The sequence below is a fragment of the Lissotriton vulgaris genome, chromosome 1_1, assembly GCF_964263255.1.
Source record: "Lissotriton vulgaris chromosome 1_1, aLisVul1.2, whole genome shotgun sequence".
NCBI lineage: Eukaryota > Metazoa > Chordata > Amphibia > Caudata > Salamandridae > Lissotriton > Lissotriton vulgaris.
In genome coordinates, this window is record NC_141685.1 from 150,300,481 (window position 1) to 150,322,174 (window position 21,694).

The window sequence follows — 21,694 nt, forward strand, 5'->3', positions numbered from 1 at the left end:
CCAATGCAAACCTGTTCTCAACTCTAATGCCCACTCCACATCCCCTCGACCAGTTAACCCCTTTTCTCTTTCGCCCACTATTCTACCGCTCTCCAGCGACTCTTTTCACACTCTGTGGCGCGGTGGAGAAGCAGACCAGGGTAGGCAAGTTTCTGGTTAAGGGTTTTAATATCAACAGGGTACAACAAACAAGACTTTTATTCGATAGATTCTTTGGTCCACAGCAAAAGGCAAGGTAAACCCGTGTCTCTGGTGCAAGGGATTCTGGGAGTTATAGTGAGGCTTGGCCGGTCCTCTTGAACTCTCTGATGGAAGGTGGGAGTTCAGCTGGGTCTATGCTTGGCGACCGTGGCACGTTGATACCAAAAGGAGAGAAACAAATAAATAAAACCCTGTAAGGGGCTTGTTTGCTATCACAACAGTGGCGCAGGGAATCAGGGGAAGTGTAGGGAATTGCCACCTATACCGTCACCAGTGTTTACATGCCATGCAATGCGCGTTACTACGCCGAAGATGGGCTAGGGTCTTGATCTCTCCTTTTTACTCCCCCTCTAGAGCCCTCTAGTGCGCGTCCCCACACTGAGCAAAACCGTCCCCGGACTCATCCATAGCAGTGGGGCATGGTCCGTAAAGAGTAGGAAGTGGGCACCCTCTAGATAGTACCGGAGTTTCTCAACTGCCCATTTAATGGCGAGGCACTCCTTCTCAATTATAGGGTATTTCTGCTCCCTAGGAAACAGTTTTCGACTGATGAAAAGGATAGGATGTTCAATGCCTTCAGGTGAAGCTTGGGACAACACGGCACCCAGACCATGTTCGGATGCGTCTGTATGTAGTAAGAAGGGCTTTGAGAAATCAGGAGATCGGAGAACAGGAGCAGTTGTTATGGCTGTTTTTAAATCCTGAAAAGCCTTCCTAGCACCAGGTGTGGGTTGCTGGAGGTCCCTGCTTTTGACATTCTTCTGGAGTAAATCAGTCAAGGGCGTCGCTAGTTCAGAGTATTGAGGTATGAAGCGCCTGTAATACCCAAGGAGCCCCAGGAACGCTCAAACTTCTTTTTTTGTGGATGGAAAAGGGGCCTCCACTATAGCCTTCACCTTCTCTGACTGAGGCTCTATGACTCCATTACCCAAGAGATAACTCAGGTATTTTACCTTTCTAAACCCGGCTTTTGATTTTTTTGCATTAATATGCAATCCAGCGGCTTGAAGGGCGGTAAATACTTGGGTACAATGCTGCAGATGGGTGTCCCAGTCAGGGCTGAATATTACTATGTCATCCAGGTAAGCTGAGGAGTATTCCTGGTGGTTTTGCAATACCTGGTTCATTAGTCGTTAGAAAGTGGCGGATGCCCCATGCAACCCAAAGGGTAGGACCGTGAATTCATATAGGCCGCTAGGGGTAGCGAAGGCAGTCTTTTCTTGGTCCTCCGGTTTGAGTGGTACCTGCCAATAACCTTTGGTAAGGTCAAGAGTAGTGATGAACTGTGCCTCTCCTAATTTCTCTATAAGTTCATCCACCCTAGGGATGGGGTATGAATCACACTTAGAGATGGAATTCACAGCGCGAAAATCAATGCAAAAGCGGACAGATCCGTCCGGTTTTGGCACCAATACTATAGGGGAAGACCAGTTGCTTTTTGATGGTTTGATAACGCCTAGATCCAGCATACTTTCTACTTCCTTTTCTATTGCCTGCCTCCTTGCAGCCGGTATTCTATATGGCTTTTGTTTCACTATTTTCCCTGGCTGAGTGTTGATAGCATGCTCTGCTAGAGAAGTTGTCCCTAGCAAATCAGAGAAGACATGTTCAAAAGGGGTTAGTGTTTTCTGAAGGGTATCCTTCTGTTCCTTGGTTAAATCTGGATTAATGACCAATTGTTTTACTGTAGACGTGGTAGAGGAGAGGTCCTCGACGTGTTGTACGTCTTGAGGGGGGGGGACCTATCCACTTCTTAAGAAGATTTATATGGTATAGTTGACATTTTTTGGGGTTGACTTGTACCTCGTAGGAAGTTAGTCTGACCTTTTCTGTCACTTTGTAGGGCTCTTGCCACCCTGACTTGGTTTTTCCTATGGCAGCAGGTAAAAGGACTGTAAAAAAGTAAGAGGCTCCTTTGTATAAAAATAGTAATTTATTCCAAGTTGAGTAGAGAGAAGCACAGCACATCCGTTAAGTAAAAGGTACAAGGTAATATCACATTTGGGACAGAATCTGGAACCAAGGATGTAAGATGCAGGCACGCATCACACATTCCAGGCTCCAGCACAATGAGGTAATCACAGTAAATAAACAAGCAGTGGAAAAGCAAGAATGCAACACATCTTACCCCAATAAAGAAAAAATCAACACAGATACCTACTAGGAGTTTTCTTGGGTCTAACATCAGATTTAACCCTAGAAGCAACAGACAAATCATTACGAATAAAACTCTGGAGAGGTACATTAACTTGCACATGAGGAGAAGCATTGACATGTGCAGGAGGAGGCATATTGATCTGCGCTCGTGATGGTGATGGAAGGGAGTTAGAAGAAACAGGACATCTAGCAACCCTACGAACATTCCAAACCCTCCCATCTTGTGTGGCAACACAGTTTTTAAATACTTTGACCACTTTAATAGGAGGAAAGAATTTGGAGAAACCTTTAACCAAAAAACCAGGTTTCTTTACTCTCACCCACTCACCAACAACAAAATCATGAAGTTTAACATTCATTTTAGAATCAAATGCAACTTTCATACACTGTTGTTTACCTTCAACACGTTTGGCAACACTTTCAATATCAACCTTAGGGTCATTCCTGTTAAGTTTTTTAACCCACCAAGGGCAAATGACAGAAGATGGTTCCCTACCCTTCAAGAGTTTGAAAGGGCTCACACCAGTGACAGAATGAGTCGTGATACAGTAGACCCAAAGTCTTTTCCTGACAACGTCCAACCAAGAATCGTCAGAAGAACCAATCCCAGAAATGCAATCCTTGAGGACACGATTAAAACGTTCCACCTGACCATTCTCCCTAGGCTCGTACAAAGACACAGTATGATGTGTAAATCCACAGCAGTCAAGAAACTGTTTAACCTCAGAGGAAATCAGCTGTGTACCGTTATCAGTAACAAAGGTCTCTGGAAAACCTTCCCTGGCAAAGGTCTCTTTCAAAAAAAATAAAACAACCTGAGAAGAAACACTATTTACAAATTTAACTTCAGGCCATTTCGAATGGTAATCAACCAAAACGAGAGCAAAACGGGCATTAGAAGGCAACTGTTTAAAAGGGCCTGAGATGTCAAAAGCCACTTTTTGCCACGGAAATTTGGGCCAAGCCACAGGTTTAAGAGGAGCCGAAGACAAATGAAGCATTTTGTCGCTGCTAATACACTGAGAACATTCCCTTACCATTCTATCAACCATTTTGTCAATGCCAGGCCACCAAAAGTTTTCTCTAACCAGGCGTTTCATGGATGACATACCAATGTGGCCTTGGTGAGCTAACAACAAAATCTTCTCTTGTAAAGAAGCAGGGGGGATTAACTTGCCAGTCTTGAACAGAAAGCCACCAAACTCTTCAATTTCTGAAGCAACTTGGGAAAAGGAAGCCAAGTCAGAAGGAATGGATTTATTATTCGGCCATCCACCTTTCACAAAGCCTAAGATTTATTGACAAACAGAATCCTTTGCCATTTCTTTAAACCATTCCTCCTCAGATAAAGTAGAGAACTCCTGAGATATACAATCATCAATGGAAGCAACTACATCAACATCCTGGTCAATGGTAGAAACCTTATCGACACTGCATGGTAACCTGGACAAAAAATCTGCCGTCACATTGCTTTTTCCAGGAACATACATGATCTCGAAGTCATATTCCTGAAGACGTGAAGACAAACGAGCAATCCTTGCTGTCGAGTTCCAACCACCACCAGGGGATAGAATTCCTACCAACAGTTTGTGGTCCGTTCTCAAAACAAACCTGTTCCCCCAGACATAGTTTCTAAAATGTTCTACAACCCAAATACATGCTAGTAGCTCCTTTTCAATAACCGAGTATCTCCTCTCAGTGGAGGATAAGGTTCTGGAAGCAAAGGCTACACACCATTCATCCTTACCCGCAGTTTGACTCAACACAGCACCAATGCCATACAAACTAGCATCAACAGTGATGACACATTTCTTACTAATACAGAAAGATTTAAGTGTAGGGGCATTAACAATCTCACTCTTAATCTGCTTGAAAGCAATATCTTGTTTGTCAGTCCAGACAAACTTGGCTGAACTTCTAGTCAACTCTCTTAAAGGTTCCATCTTGTTGGCGAAATTTTGAATGAATTTACTGTAATATTCGCACAACCCTGCGAAGGAGAGTAACTTCTCTTTACTATCAGGGGCTGGTGCATTCATAATGGCATCTACAAGATTCTTCTTCGGTACCACCCCCTCCCCAGAGAGGGTATGTCCCAAATACTCAACCGATTTACAGAAAAATTTACACTTACTGGCTTTAATGGTCAAGCCAAATTGTTCTAACTTGGAACAGACCTCTTTAAGATGAATATGATGTACATCGTTATTCTTGGAAAACACAAGGATATCGTCCTGAAAACATTTAACGAATGACAGGTCTTTAAAAATATGGTACATGGCTCTCTGAAACACTGAAGCCGCTGAAGCTAGACCGAATGGCATTCTTTTGAACTGAAATAACCCATGAGGGGTAATGAATGCAGTAAACTGTTTGGAGTCCTCAGTGAGTTCGATCTGGTGATATGCAGATCTCAGGTCTAACGTTGAAAATACGCTAGCCCCATCCAACATGCAAAGCATTTCGTTAATATTAGGAAGTGGATGACAGTCTGTAACTAAGCTCTTATTGAGTGCCCTTAAATCTACACATAGCCTAATACTTTTATCAGGTTTAATGGCTAAAACAATGGGGGAAACCCATTCGGACGATTCCACTTCCTCAATTATACCATCTTTCACCATGGTGTCAAGCATATCTCTAAGTTCGTCCCTAATACTAATAGACACTCCCCTTAATTTCTGTTTCACAGGGACAGAGTTAGGTTTAACTTTAATCTTATGGCTAAACCCATTCAATTTGCCTAACTTGTCAGAAAACACTTTAGGAAAGGCACGAGAAATTTCAGTGAATTCAGATGATTCAGTGGAGTCACCGTCAGATATAGCCAAAACTAACACAGGATCTTTAAGTCTAGGATTTAAAGAGACACCAAGTCTCGCTTGGTCCCTCCACCCCAAAACGTTCACACCTTTCCATGCAATATAAAGTTTCACATTAGCAGAACTATTTTTGATAGTAAGCATAACTTCCTTAAAGCCAATGACGTTGATTTTGGACCCATTAAAATTGTAACCACGTATATCAGGTTTCGATAAGGAATTAATATCAATTAGATCTCCAAAAGACTTAATACAATACTCGTGTGTGATAATGGTCCAAGGAGAACAGGAGTCCACCATAAGTTCTAGCACTTTACCCAAAATGGTAACAGGACTTTTAGGAGAGGAAAGAGTATCTGCTTGGGATAAGTCAATTGACTCCTGTATAGCAATGACAATACCAAATTCCTTAATATCTGGATCATTGCATGCATCGTCATTGATATATGATACATTACCAGATGGACGTTTAGATGAAGAAAAGGAAGACCTCTTTGTGTCTTGGAAGGGTCTTGCGGGAGTTTTACACATTTTGGAAAAATGACCAGAGCATCCACACTTATTACATTGTCTAGAAATAGCTGGACATTGTGGAAAAGAAGCAATGTGGTCAGGATTACCACATCTAAAACAAAAGAATTGTCTAGCCTTCCCATCATTCTTGTTGGAAGGTACAACATTTCTTTGTTCCTGGGGTTTGACAACACTGACTTCGCTAGCAGAAGTAGAACTACTTGAAGAGGTGGAAGCAGTAGATGCTTTATCTAATGTTTTTATCCATTTATCGGACTGTTCAAGAGCTTTTGCAGTACTGATCGCTATTTCCAAACTAGGATCACCTAAGATCCATAATTGCTTTTGAACTTTCTTATTTTTTACATGCACAATGATCTGATCTCTGATCATTTCGTCTGTCATAAGGCCAAAATTACAATGTAATGATAATGCACGTAAAGCTGTAAGGAAATCATCAAAACATTCTTTTTCGTCTTGAACTCTGGTATAAAACTTAAATCTATTCAGAGCGACACTAGTAACAGGCTTGAACCTCCCTTCAATTCTAGCCACAGCTTCATCATAAACACTACTGTCACCCCCAGATCTTACAGGTGGTAAGGTTCTAAAGACTAATTGCCCTTCTGAGCCAAGACAGTGTAAAAATATGTTCTTTTTTCTCTCTGCAGACATGCGTTCTCCATCCATGGCTTTGAGATATGTAAAAAATTCCTCCTTCCATCTTGCCCATGGAATAGGTGGATCACCCTTAGACTGTAAAAACTTAGATGGCGGATCAAATTGCATGTTAAAAAATGATAGTCAAATAGCTGCCAGAGAATAACACTAGAAATAAAAATAAAAACAAAATAAACACCAAAAATAACCAGTAGATGGCAGTCTAATAAAGGAGCACAAACTTCCACTGAAGATTTCCACAGAGAGTAAGAACGTGAAAAACAGTCTGGAGCCAAGTAATGTAAGTAAGTCACTGAGATAATATTCTCAAAATGGTATGGTTGAGAAAAATAACAAGTTTATGTCCATAATGAAAATAAATATTTATAGAAATCCACACAATAAAACGGAGCGTGTAAAACAGTACCTTAATGTTTCCAGTTAAAAGGAAATGACTGACATGCGCTTTCCCGCTGAAAATGAAGAAATCCTTCGTGTAATACATACACAGTGATTCTGCCGCTAAGGAAACAAATGCGGAAAGCCTTCGCACTCGGTAATTTTGTTGTCAAGGAAACACAAACACAGTAGGCCTGCGTGATGCACCAAGGCTTGCGATGCAATGCGCGATCATACGCGATGACACACAAAGGCTGGTTATCAGCAGCCAATCAGGGATGGCAAACGCTGGACAAAGCCGATTGGATTAAGCGCACAAAGGCTGGTTACCAGTAGCCAATCAGAGATGGCAGGCGCTGAATGAAGCCGATTGGATTAAGCCTCGGTGTATGCTGACGTAAGGCAGATGCCGTTTTCACGAAGGAAACATGAAAACACGAAGAAATCCTTAAAATGCAAAATACTTAGCGCAGCTTGACCGGATTTGAAGGAGAATTAGCGTAGAATGTTCCGCTTCACTTCTGAAGTAGGTCAAGAGCTTTCAGAGGTTGATAACGTGGATTCTTTACATTTCTGCTCCTGTGCTTCGAAGAGATGTGGCAGAAAATAGATGAGAGTCCCTCGTCGCCAGTATAAAAAAGTAAGAGGCTCCTTTGTATAAAAATAGTAATTTATTCCAAGTTGAGTAGAGAGAAGCACAGCACATCCGTTAAGTAAAAGGTAGAAGGTAATATCACAGTTGGGACAGAATCTGGAACCAAGGATGTAAGATGCAGGCACGCATCACACATTCCAGGCTCCATCACAATGAGGTAATCACAGTAAATAAACAAGCAGTGGAAAAGCAAGAATGCAACAAGGACCAAAACCCAGTCACCTACAGACAACTGTCTCCACTTCTTCCCTTTATTGTACAGTATGTGTTGTTTTGTTTGTGCTTTCTCTAGGTTTGAATCAGCAAATTCCCTTAGTTTGTGTAGTTTAGAGCGCAGGCCTCTGGTATAGTCAAGAAAGGATTTAGTTTCTTCCTCCTTTACTTGCTCCCAAACTTCTTTAGTGATCTCTGGGAGACTTCTTGGTTCTCTTCCATACAGTAGTTGGAATGGAGAACAGCCTAAGCTTGACTGAACCTGACTCCGTACCACGTATAAGGTCAATGGAAGCAACATGTCCCACTCTTTCCCCTCTACAGATAAGAGTTTCTTTAGGGTTAGTTTAAGAGTGGCATTGTAGCATTCACATAGACCATCCATTTGGGGATGGTAGACTGAAGCCTTAATATGGAAGATGTCCAGTGTCTTATATATTTGGCTCATTAGCTTTGAAACAAAAGGGGTCCCCTGATCAGTGAGTATTTCCCTAGGGAACCCAACCCGGGAAAACAGTTCCATCAGCATTTCTGAAATATTCTGCGTTGTAGGAGTTCTTAAAGGGAAGGCTTCCGGATACCTCGTAGCGTAATCCACCACAACCAAGGCATACACGTGACCCTTTTTGGTGCGTGGAAGGGGCCCAATAAGGTCCATACCAACCCTTTCAAATGGGTTACCTACAACCGGGAGAGGCTGCAAGGGAACCGCCGGGGGTTTATACAGATTCTTTTTCTGGCAGACCTCACATTCCTGACAGAACTTAGTGACGTGTGAAAATATTCCAGGCCAGTAAAAATGTTGTAACAACATCTGGATTGTCTTTTGTGCCCCTCTGTGTCCAGCCAACAGGTGTGAGTGAGCAAAGAAAAGGACCCGCTCCCTAAATGCCTGAGGCACTAACAACTGAGGGGTGTCTCCCTGCTTTCCTACCCTATACAACAATTCATTCTGTATTTGAAAGGACGGGTAAGTAATAGAGGAAGATTGAGAGGCCTGCTCTGTCTGTTCCCAAGCTGGGAGGGGGGTTGGGTCATTTTTTTGTGCATACCTGAAATTGGTATCCAGGAGCCATGGGGCTTGAGTGAGGAGGGATGAATGGGGTGATGGGGACAAAGGGCGCTTCTGTAGCTTTTCCTTTAAAAGAAACAAAAAGGACGGGTTGTCCTGCCTTATTATCATCTGCTCTGGTAGAGTAGGGACAACTCCAAGCCTAACGTCTAAGGTCTGCCCCATAGGAAGTATTACTGGAATCCCTATCAACGGGTAGGCCCTCACATCCCCATGTTTGAGGAGGTATGGGCGATGTAGTCGGGGCAAAGGTCACTTGTAAAGAAAACAGTATATATCCTATTAAAAACACCATTGTACTTAATAATAGGAAAATGCATAATAATAAAAAACTTTTTCTTGTCATCAATCCACATATTCTTGTCTTAAAATTTACAGTTTTGGCAGGTCTCTCCATTTTGAAAAACTCCATCCTCTAAGTTGCTGCCCGCGGTGGGAGGTTGATTCTGCCAAGGAGTGCTTCTGTTCAGTCTAGGGTAACTCCCTTAGACCAACCAGAACTGTAGACCTAACCGTCTCCAGCTGCACTCCAAAGACTGCGGCAACCGCGGCCCTAGCAGCAGAACCCGGATGGCGGTTCGAAAAAACGAAAATGAGCAAGTTTCTCAGGTGGGAGAGCTGCGCTTTCAAAAATAGTACTTAGGGGAAAAAATATTTTATTAGTCCAATTTTTGTTTTTTTGTTTTTTGTTCGTATTTCTCGGCCTTAGATTATACAGTTGCTTTCCCGGTATTGTATGGTCTTGAAACAGAGCTTCAGGTTCTGTAGTGTCCAATTGGGCTGATGATGGTACTGCTGGTTGCAAAAGACTGTCGCTCTCTTGTTCTGTAATTGTTCCTTTCACACGAGCATCACTGAAAGGGATGAATTTTGGCACAGATTCAGTCTCTGAGTCGGCGACACCCTCCTGGACCCACCGGTCATAAGGCAGAGGCAGAGGGACCCGCTTGCAGTGAATGCTGTGAATCCAATGTTTTTTACCCTCCACTCGGACGGCAGATCTCGTTGAGAGAAGAACCAAATGAGGACCGGTCCACCGGGGCTGGTCGTTCTTCGTCCGTTGGAAGTTTTTCACGAGGACATATGTTCCAGGATCAATAGGGTGTCCTGGAGCTTCAGAGGCCTGGGGTAGTGAGTCGTGGACCTGTTGGTGTAAAACACGCAATTTAGCTGTCAAATCATACAAATAGTCAAGCAAAACAGGGTGCTCTATTTCACTAAATCTCGTGGGTCTGGGCACCCCCCATATGTTGGCCGGACGGCCGAAGACAATTTCGTAGGGACTAAGTTTTACTCTAGAATGCACTGTCATTCTGGTGGATAGGAGTGCTAATGGCAGAGCGTCGGGCCATTTAAGACCAGTGCTCGCTTGAATCTTGGCTAGTTTTAGTTTTAGGGTGCCGTTGTAGCATTCTACTAATCCAGCTGATTGGGGGTGATTTGCAGCGTGGAATTTTTGTCGGATGCCTAGCCCTTCACACACTTCTTTCATCACTCGTCCCACAAATTCACTCCCATTATCACTCCAGACCATTCTAGGCATTCCGAATCTAGGGAAGAATTCCTTCACAAGGGCTTTCGCTGTGGACAAGGCAGTATTGTTATGTTATGTTATGTTATGTTATTAATGGGTCTTATATAGCGCAACGGCTACTCCAAAGGAGTGTCCCGGCGCTTTGTGCTCCAGACCCAGAAAAGAGACTAAAGAAGAACATAACAGCAAACAAGAAAAGCAAAAGAAAAGGGGAACGAAACTCTACCCAGCGAATAACCAAGTCTTAAGACCCTTCCTAAACGTTAACAGATTGGATGTGGATCGTAAGGACAATGGTAAGGAGTTCCATAACTGAGGGGCCAAAAATCTAAAAGATCGCCCTCCCAGACGTGCCCTCTTTATACGAGGAACTGCAGCAAGTGCTAAAGACTCCGAACTTAAGGATCGTGTCGGCCGGTAGAAGTCCAGCCTCTTCTGTAGGTATTTTGCACCCGTGGCATGCAGTGCTTTGTGGGCTAATGTCAAGGCCTTGAACATTATCCTCTTCCGTATAGGGAGCCAATGGAGGGATTGCAGCAGGTTTGAGGCACTGGCTCGATGGTGCAGACCGAAAATAGCTCGTGCTGCAGCATTCTGGGTCACCTGCATACGCTGTAGAAGGTATTCTGGGAGACCCAGATACAGAATGTTGGCATAATCCAATCTGGATCCGATGAGAGCCTGAACAGTTATTCTCCGATGCTCCTCAGACAGCAGAGGGAAAAACTTTCGAAGCATCCTGAGGATCCCGAAGCAAGTTGCCACCTGGGATTTGAGCGTAAGCCCGTTGTCGATTTTAATTCCCAGGTTCTTAGCCCATTTAGAAGACTGAGCTGGAGGGAACTTGTCAGCAGGCCACCAACCATGCCAGTCCGGTTCCACAGGGCATCCAAAGAAAAGTATCTCGGATTTATCCGAGTTGCACTTGAGGCTGTTCAGATGGAACCAGTTAAAAACAGCCCCAAGGCACTCACGGATACTTTCCCCATCAAATTCTTCGCTCTTGCAGCAGGTGAAAAGAAGCTGGGTGTCGTCAGCGTATGAGACGATCCGGGCCCCGTAGGACTCCACCAGATCCGCCAGAGGGGTCATGAGGATGTTAAATAAGGTTGGGCTCAGAACTGAGCCCTGAGGAACTCCGACTCCCAATGGCGGCATTTCGGCAGATCCAGGCGAGGCCCAGACCGTTTGTCGGCGGTTGGCTAAGAAGGAACGAAACCAGTTGAGCACCGTCCCCCCTAGACCGATGTCATGCAGTCCTTTAGGGGATATGCTTCTACCCATCTGGAGAAGGCACAGACAACAACGAGTACGTATTTTAGATTGTTGCACCTCTCCATGTGTATGAAGTCTAGCTGCAAAACCTCAGACGGATACGTAGGAGGTGCAAAATGACCAGCTGGAGTTCGGGGTTTTCTTACCAGGATTGTGTTTCAGACATACCATGCAATTTTTAACCACGTTCTCTGCACACTTAGGTATTCCAGCATTCTGCCATACTGGTACCAACAACTTGCAAATCCCTTTCACACTGATATGAGCCATTCCTTGAGTCATTGTAACAACTGCAAGCACGTACGCATCTGGTAGCAACCATCTCTGATGCTCTGACAATTCGACCCCACAACCCTTCGCATCCATTCTGCCCGTACTTTCTCTCCACATGTTCAACTCTTTCTCGGTGGCCTCAGACTGTATGGACTTCACACTCTCTATTGTGTCCTCACACATTCCAACATCACCTACCCATCTGGCAGGACCCGCAACATACATTCGGCTCATTACATTTCTTGCTGTTTCTTTCGCGACTTCGTCAGCAAACGCATTACCACGACCAACATCATCAGTCACTCTCTTGTGAGCACTACATTTTACAATCGCAACTTGCAGGGGCAAGGTTAGTGATTCAAGAAGCTCATTCACCAATTGACCATGCTGGATCTTCGTGCCATGCGACGTCAGGAACCCACGTTCACGCCACAATCGTCCAAAACTATGAGCCACACCAAAAGCATACTGACTGTCAGTGTACACATTTACTTTCATTCCTTTTGACAACACACACGCTCTTGTAAGTGCAATCAATTCTGCAGCTTGAGCTGAGTTATATGGAATACGTGTAGTTTCAACGACTGTATGCAAAGTGGTGACAGCATATGCTGCAGTCGTGTCACCATTCGGAAGCTTGAAGCATGAACCATCCACCCATAAGGTACCATCACATTCAGAAAGAGGAGTATCTTGGAGGTCTATTCTCCCTTTTGTTTCTTCTTCTGTTCTAAGAAAACAATCATGCTGTTCTTCAGCATTCTCTGTCTCAACTGGGATTGGCAGTAATGTGGCGGGGTTTAGTGTACCACATCTTTTGATGTGGACATGGCTCGCTAACAAAGTTAGTTCGTAACCAGACAATCGAGCACTAGTTAAATGCTGTGTCTTGGTTCTGTTCAATAACGTGTCCACTGCATGTGGAACCATTACCACTAGCGTGGTATTCATCACTAAACCAGCAGACTGTCGGATAGAAACAGCTGCTGCGGCTGTGGCTCTCAGACAACTCGGCAATGCCCTAGCTACCGGATCCAAAGTCGCCGAAAAATATGCACATGGACGCTGCTTGTCTCCAAACAACTGTGTCAACACTGATAATGCACAACCCTCTTGCTCATGGGCATATAATGTAAAGGGCTTACTGTAGTTGGGGGTACCCAACACAGGAGCCGAACATAATGCTGTGCGCAATTCAGAGAAACTTTTCTGACACTCTTCGGACCAAGGCACGGGATTGGGTGTATCTTTACATGTTAATGCCACCAATGGTTTGGCCAGTAAAGAAAAATTTGGAATCCACTGTCTACAGTATGATGTAATACCCAAGAAAGCACGCACTTCTCTCTGTGTTTTTGGCACACTTAATTTTGCTATTGCCTGGATTCTTTCTGGGGTCAGTTTCCTTCCCTCCTTCGATAAGAGATGACCTAAGTAGGTCACTTCTTGTCGACAATATTGTAATTTAGACAGGGACACTTTGTGATGCAGATCACACAAATGACGCAACAATGACAACGTGGCTTCTTTACAGATTTCCTCAGAGTCTGCAGCGATAAGCAAATCATCTACATACTGAATGAGTGTAGCGCCTTCAGGTAACACAATCGTATCAAGCTGCGTTTTCAGAGCTTGACTATATATTGATGGACTTTCACAGTAGCCCTGGGGAGCGCGTTTAAAGCGGAAACTTCGTCCTCCTAAACTGAATCCAAAAATATCCCTGCTTTCCTCAGCAATTGGGATGCTGAAGAAAGCATTCTTCAAATCAATCACTGAAAACCACGTTGCAGAGGCTGGGATCATAGTCAGCAGGGCAGTAATGTCGGGAACAACTGGAAACTGTGGCACTACTATTTTATTCACCTCTTTAAGGTCAATCACGAATCTGTACACGGGTGGCTGGGACGGGTCAGTTCGTTTCAAAACAGGCAGAAAAGGACTATTTCAAACGTTGCCTCTTGTCTCTTCAATCACATCTTTTTCAATCAAATCATAAATGATTGCTAACAACGCTTTTTCACCTTCACTGTAGATCTTGTATTGGGGAATGCGCGGCATTCTAACATTGGCTTTCAATGTCACAACATATGGTGGTACTTCCAACAGACCCACATCGTTAGGACCAGTAGCCCAAAGAATATCAGGTAGAAACAGCAATTCTGTCAGAATTTTATCCTTCGACAAATACATTGGAGAAACCACTTTCTTACCTAGTGTAAGTTGTACTCCCGAGGGAGAGCAGTACAGAGTCGCATACAATCTTTTTAACAGGTCCAATCCCAATAAGTTTTCACTGCAACCTGTTGTCAGAATAAGGGGTGCTTCCAATTCACAAGGACCAACAGACAGGGACATAGGACATGAAATCGGATTCCTAACCGGGGCGCCAGAAAAACCTACAGAAACATTCATTTCGCCAGACAAAGGTGCGCCAGGGAGTTTTGAGTGCATCATAGAACTCTTTGTAGCACCAGTATCCAACAGAAAAGGTTCTGACACACCTGATGTAATCACCTCAACATAAGGTCCATTCTGGTCTACTGGAACTGAAACAACTCCCTCTCTTTGTCCATGGCTGTCCTAGCAATCATTACCCTCGGTCCACCCATCTTCTGCATAGTAATCATCAGCATAGTACTGAGCTGTCCTAGCAGATGCATTATTCTGCTGATCAAACTTATTCATAGAATCCTGAGGCGGAAAGGAGCGAACATTCTGATGGATGTTTCCACGTCCTCTACCTCTAGGTGTTTGCTGGACACCTCTACCTCTTGTGTTTGGCACACCATTTGCGCGTTGTAACAGAATAGGGCAACTGTACTTAAAATGGCCCTCTTCCTTGCAATACGAACACTGATTGGGACCCACAGGAACGCGTGGCTGAGTGTACTCTACTCTTGGCTTTTGAAACTGTTGAGGTTGCTGATAATTATTCTGACCGCCATTATTCTGGCCACTGCCACCACGTGGCGGGTATGCTTGCTGTAACAAGACCTTTGTTTTCAACTCTTTAGTTTTCTTTTCTGCTCTTTCTTTCTCCTCTTTGTCTCTATTTTCATGATATTGCGCAGTAGCCAATATCTGTGCTGAAGATGAAACTGCCCATGAACTCTCCGAATCCTTCAACTTCTTACACAACTCTGGTAGCAGATTGTGCGCAAATTTATCGACGAACAGTCGCTGACCACCTTCTGTGCTCATATCTTGACCACTGTGGTTGACAAACGTTTCTTCAAACCTGGTGAAGAAATCAGACACCGTTTCATCTTTCTTCTGCTTACACGCAGACAACTTATCCCAATTTACACGCAACGCAGGCATCATTGTCTTCATGTAATCGATGATCTTACCAGGGAGTTCAGTAATCAAATCTTCGGGCTTGGCACCGCCTACTTGCCTATTGTCGGCATCTCTAAGGTTAACCCATGTATCACCCAATTCAACCACATGATCTGTATGACGAATCTTACTCCAAATGGGTTGTGGGACAACATTGCCAAACAACATGTCGATGTCTGCCAAATTCATAATACACGAACCCAAAGTCTGAGTCAGCTCTTTATAGTACCCTGCTGGGTTTTTGCGTGGGTCAGGCAAAAACTGTTTAATGGCTAAAATTTCCGCACGTTTCCAGGGGACGTGCACCCAAACACGTTGAAAATGTGCCGGTACAGCTGGTGGATTATTACCAGCACCAGCGGCCACTGCTTCTTTCCATACAGGCGGAACCTCTCTCATGGGATATTGTTGCGCTTTTCCCTTAACGGATGAATCATGATCAAACAACGATTGAGAAATACTCTCATTCCTAAACGACAACAATGTTGCAACTGCTTTGTCCACATCAGAACCCACAATCGTACCCTTTGCAAACTCGGACCGGACGCGACACAACTCAGGTGGAATGGGCTTCAAATCATTTTCCTCCAAATCCTCATAAAGAAAAGTACACATTTTATCAAAGACATACCTCTGCTTCGGTGCTTCCCATTGGCGGAAGACATCCACAACAGATTCTAACTCATATCTTGCGGAGTCGTTGACCCATTTACACGCAAGGCGATCCAATATTTCCTTCTCTCTAGAATCAGGCAGTTGACTACGTAACTGCGTGCGTTCCGAATCGGGGGTCGTACTATGTGACCCAAAGAAAGGAGAGAAGAGACTAGCAACAGTGTTTGTCATTCTCTGTCGAACCGAAGGAGAAGTCGACAGGACAGGAGATAAAGCAGATTGAGAAGAAGCTAAGGCAGGAGCAGTAGCAGAGGAGGTAGCAAGAATAGGTGGATAAGTCATAGGAGGTAAAGACGGAGCAGGTAGCAAAGTTGGTGGCCCTTGAGAAGGCTGCACCGGAAGAACAGGAGTCAGCTGAAGAATAGCTGGTGGATGCTGTGGGGGAACAGGATGTATAACAACCATGGGTTGCACTAAAGGTTGTGGAGGTGCTGTAGCATTTTGCGCATATGGGGGTGGTGAACTTAACAAATGCGACATTAGGGAATCTTTTTCAAGCTCTTTTGCTGCTTCTTGCTGAAGAGGCGGCAAAACTGGATAACATTTATCTATTACCATTTTACGTTGCCTGTGCAACTGCTCACTCATCTGTTCTTCTTCATTGTCTTTATGCTGCCTAGCAGCTTGTATTATCGAGATACCCCTTTCTCTCTTATTTCTCTTCTCTAATTTAATTTCTTTTTGTTTGGCCTCCTTGCGCCATAAGCGGAAAGAGTCAAACATTGCCGGCCGGGCTTTCTTCTTGAAAAGTTTAACTTCGAGATTGTCCAGGATTTCTGTATCAAAGCTACCATATTGGGGCCATTTTAAAACACCATCCTTGCGGGTGTATTTGATCCATACTTCATTGTATGTGATGGGGCCTACCCCATGTTTCACATAAAGTTCATAGGTTGGAGTTCCAATCGGAGGAACCGGACACGAGTCCTCCAATCGGGAATCCCTATTATTACATCCAAGACAAAACAAATTTCCAAGTCTGCTAAGACCAGGCATCTCCGCTCACTAGTCTAGCTTTAAACTTCGAAGGATTATCGATTACGATATTCTCGTGAATACACGAGTCCTTCGGTTTTGGTGCTTGCAAGTACCAATCAAAACGGTCCTAAAGGGACACCAAACAAACTAAGGACTGGGAGACGCTCCACTTATACTTAACTGAAATATCGATGACGTCACCAGAAGACTCGTCTATCGTTTCGCTCTACCAAACATCAAGGGTCCAAATCAGGGCGGCAGTCAGGGCAGCAGTCCTTCGTAGCCGTCGGGACACGGAGAACCTCGCAGCAAAGACCTTCAGAACCACGTCGACATGCAGGGGTCGCTGAAGTGGCTGGCCTTCCTCCGGAATTTTCACACGAAGCTCCTCACGAACCTCTGGCTTGGACCGGTACCGCTGATACCGCCCCACATTGGGCGCCAACTGAGGTACTGGGTTTTTCAGAACCGGTACTGATCCGGCAACCCAGCGGTGTCAGGGATAACACCCGAAGACCTCGAGTACTTTCCTGATTTAGACCACAGAAACACGAGTCTTCTAGGTGAAGTCAAAGTTGTAATTTATTGGCTGCAACCAAGTAACAAGCGTCCTAGAAGTACAACAGCATGTAGGTTCTCAGGAGACTGCTCAAAAGTACAAAGCCTGGCTTCTTCTTTTATACAGTTTTTTAGGCTTCAGGCAAGCATTCTTGAATTTACAGCGCAAACATTCTTAAATTTACAGTAGGCTATTCACATATTTTCACTACAAAGAAAAAGCAGAGTCATGGTGATACGTACACATTCTAGTGTGTCCAGTTCGTGATCAATTACCCGGCAAGGCCCAACATTCCCATCAGATATCGGTGTAGCCTCAATAAAACCGGGCTCCTCCTCATCATAAAGGAAAGGAAGAGAAAAGAGCAGGGCCAGGTGCGAGCAAGATTTGGGCAGGGTGTGTGTGCGCGATGTAAACGATTTATGGCCTGTTGTGCTTTGATGCTATCTCGTTCGGCCACTGGGAGAGGAACTGACCAAACAGGTTTGGCTTGGGGCAATGGTTCCAGCTTGTCCAGGTCACAGGGAAGTCAATTAAGGTGTATGTGTCCTTGATATCGAATTCAGCTGCAGTTACAAGCCTATGTGGAGGGCAATTCACAAGATGGCTGCCAAGCGCAAAATGGAAGCCAAGGGTTCAAAAACGAAAAGGATGATTTCGTGGTGAAATCGTTACTCGATTATGACGATAATGCTTGTGCATAATGTACTAGTCATTATCGGTATTTTGGTATAAAAATCGTTAAAATACGACAAAGTTTATTTCACGGGTTCCTGAAATTTTCAGGAACTACATACCCTCTAACCTTGTCCCTGTCCTTAAGCACATCATCACCCCATACTGGACCACAATTGTCAACACCTCTCTCTCCACTGGCTGTGTCCCCACCTCCCTTCAACTAGGATACATTTCTCCCATAATCAAAAACCCCAATGACCTAAATATTCTCCGCCCCATCACTAACCTTCCCCTTCTCTCACAGGTCCTTGAAAAATGTGTCCTACTACAACTAGACAAACACGTCGAAAATTTCAACCTACTTGACCCCTTTCAATCAGGCTTCAGGAAAGGCTGCAGCACCGAAATGACAATGCTCAATGACGTTGATGACATCCACCACTCACTTTATAATGGCCAGACCTGCCTTCTTATCCTCCTTGATCTCTCCACAGCATTCGACACAGTCAACCATTCAGCCCTACTTAATGTGCTTAGGACCAGTTTTGGCCTTAATGGTACTGCCTACAAATGGTTTGTGTCCTACCTACAACACCGAACTAAGCAAATCAAAATTCAAAATTGTCTTTCTAACCCCACCCCTGTCTCCTTTGGAGTCTCCCAGAGATCTATTATCTCTCCCTCCCTTTTTAACCTCTTTATGGAACCCCTCTCCCTCATTATTAAACAAGCAGGCATCAACTACCGCCTCTATGCCAATGACACCCATATCTATTACAAGATTAAAACTCACAGTGACATGCTACACCTGAACAACACCCTCACCAAGATCCAAACCTGGTTCCATTCCAAACATCCCAAACTTAACCCTAATAAAACCAAAATCATTCTCTTCTCCCCTAAAAATAACCCTCTCCCCGTTCAATCCTGGATCTCTGACCGTAACGTACTCAACTGCCCACTCACCCTGTCCAACTCCATCAAATCTCTTGGTATTTCTATCAACAACACCCTAACCCTTAACGTCCACATCAAAAACTCTGCTAAAGGAGCCCTCTTCACTCTCCCTCACCTCAAGAAAATCAAACCCTTTATACCTACCGATGACTTTAAACTTGTAGTTCAGTCACTTGTTGTGTCACATATTGGTTATGGTAACGCCATCCTCAACGGAATCCCCTAGGTCCACCTTGCTCCAAACAAAGCTGTGCTCAACCTTGCAGCCAGGCTCATCACAGACTGCAAATGCTTCGATCATATATCCCCGGCTCTCAAATCTCTTAAATGGCTCCCTATTGAAGGCAGATCTGCCTACAAAACTGCCTGCATTACTCATAAAGTCCTCCACCAAAACACTCCGCAGTACCTCTCAAAGAAACTCCTCATTGCGGGCACCACACGACCTCTGAGAAGCACCAACACCCTCCTTATGCCACCACTGCATAAAAAGAAAGCCACACAATCACGCTCCTTCTCTGGTAATGCCTCTATCATCTGGAATGCCCTCCCTAAAAATCTGCGCTGTCACCCCCTCCTATTTCAGCTTTAAAAAATACCTCAAAATCCACCTCCTCAATTATTATTGGGGATCCTAACCTGTGACCTGCACTTGATCTCCAATTCACCATGTTATATTAGTCCAGTAATATTTGTCCATTCCCTGAACATGATCTACCTAATTACTTGATATGTATAGCTCTTGCCCCTGTTTATCTATTTGATTGTTTTCATGATCTTTTATCTACTTGTATGCCATGTTTGGCCCAATTATTATTGGGGGTCCTAACCTTCAACCTGCACCTGATCTCCAATCCCCATGTTATATTTGTCCAGTAATATTTGTCCATTTCCCAAACATCATCTACCTAATTGCTTGAAGTGTATAGCTCTTGCACCTGTATATCTATTTTGATTTGTAAATGTCATATGTTGATTCATTATCTTTTTATCTACTTGTATGCCATGTTTGCTTCATATTATCTTCTCATGTAAAGCGCTCTGATACCTCTGGGTCTAGCCAGTGCTATATAAAACTTTTAAAATAAAATACAAAATAAATAAAAATAGAACGTCAGGAATGGGCGGTGGTATCGCCAATATCTATAAAGACTATATGACCTGACGACTACTAGGCAGTCCGCTATTAGACTGCGAGAATGCCCACTTTTAAATTGAACTCACCCCCTCACTGTCACTCTCAGGTATTCTGATCTACCGTCCACCTGGGTCAATAGGCCAATCTTGTAAATCTCTGTTGTAAACAGTCATTGATCTTGCTAGTTCCTCTGCTAATTTCACGCTCCTTGGAGATTTTAACCTGCACTTTGATGACACTACGGCGACTGAACTAGCGCAAGATCTGATGGCCTGTCAACTGCACCAGAAGGTCCCCTCATATTAAAGGTCAACTTCTTGACCCAATTTTTTCTAGTTTGGAAGAACTAAAAGGGAAAGCCCCGGATCCCATACCATGGTCAGACCATTTTCTCATTCTGTTTGTCTGGGCCCCACCTATCCCCGTTTCACACACCCAGTCAACACAAATACAAATCCGTCCCTGGCCCGAACTCCCCTTGGAGGGGTGGACTCAGGAACTGGAAAGCACCAAACCTAATCTGGATCTCAATCCAGTCACGGATTACCAAACCTTCTCTCACTTGATTGAGGGATCACTGAACACGGTGCTCCCAAAGAAATCAATCCAGAAGAAAGCAGGACTTAACAAGTCTGCATGGTTCTCCCCTAAGCTACGTATCCTAAAACAACAATACAAAAGATTGGAAAGGATATGGAGGAAAGTCTTCTCACACATTAAGAAACAGGAATACAGGGTGGCCATTGGAACATACAAGGCAGAAATAAAACGAGCCCAGGCCACCTACTATGAGGAAAAGATTACAGCAGCAGCTAATTCCTCTAGAGAGACTTTCCTCATTGCAAAAAAGCTAATCAAAGTCCCTAGTCCTCCAGCGGCACCCGATCTATCGGGTCACCGCTATAACGAACTTGCGAAATCCTTTGCCAGTAAAGTACATAATATTCTCAAGCATCTTCCGCAAAGAGACAGTGATACACCCGAGCCTATGGCCACGGACTAGCATGAAAATGAGCACCATCTGAGACCTATATCCCCTTGACTCAGAAGTCATTTTTAGCTACTCTAACTTCAGTCAAATCTGGGTCACCACTGGACCCTGCATCACCTAACATTCTGAAACCGGTATCTCCTACAGTTGCTCCTATCATTATCAGCCTGATCAAGTTTCAAGTTTCAAGTTTCAAGTTTATTATGATAACGGAACTCTTTACAAGGTCCACATAAAAAAGCAATAAACGTAAAATTTCAAACATGCATATAGCATCAAATACACAACAGTTTAAAAATTACCAACTTAATACAGATCCAAAAAACATTTGAAGAATTTGTATAGTTTAAAACAAAACATTTCATTTGGCGGGTTAATCATAGCCGCCCGGAAAGCAGAGGCTGACAAAATGTTGAGTTGAAGGCAGATTGGTCTTAACCATCTTCGCCTGAGAGTCATCAGAGCTGGACAAACGAAAATGACATGAGCCAAATCTTGGTCATACATCTGACAAAAATCACAGACCGCTGAATGTCCATACCATCTGGAATAAAGAGAATTCAACGGAAGCAAATCCTGTCTTACTAAAAACACTAGGCGTC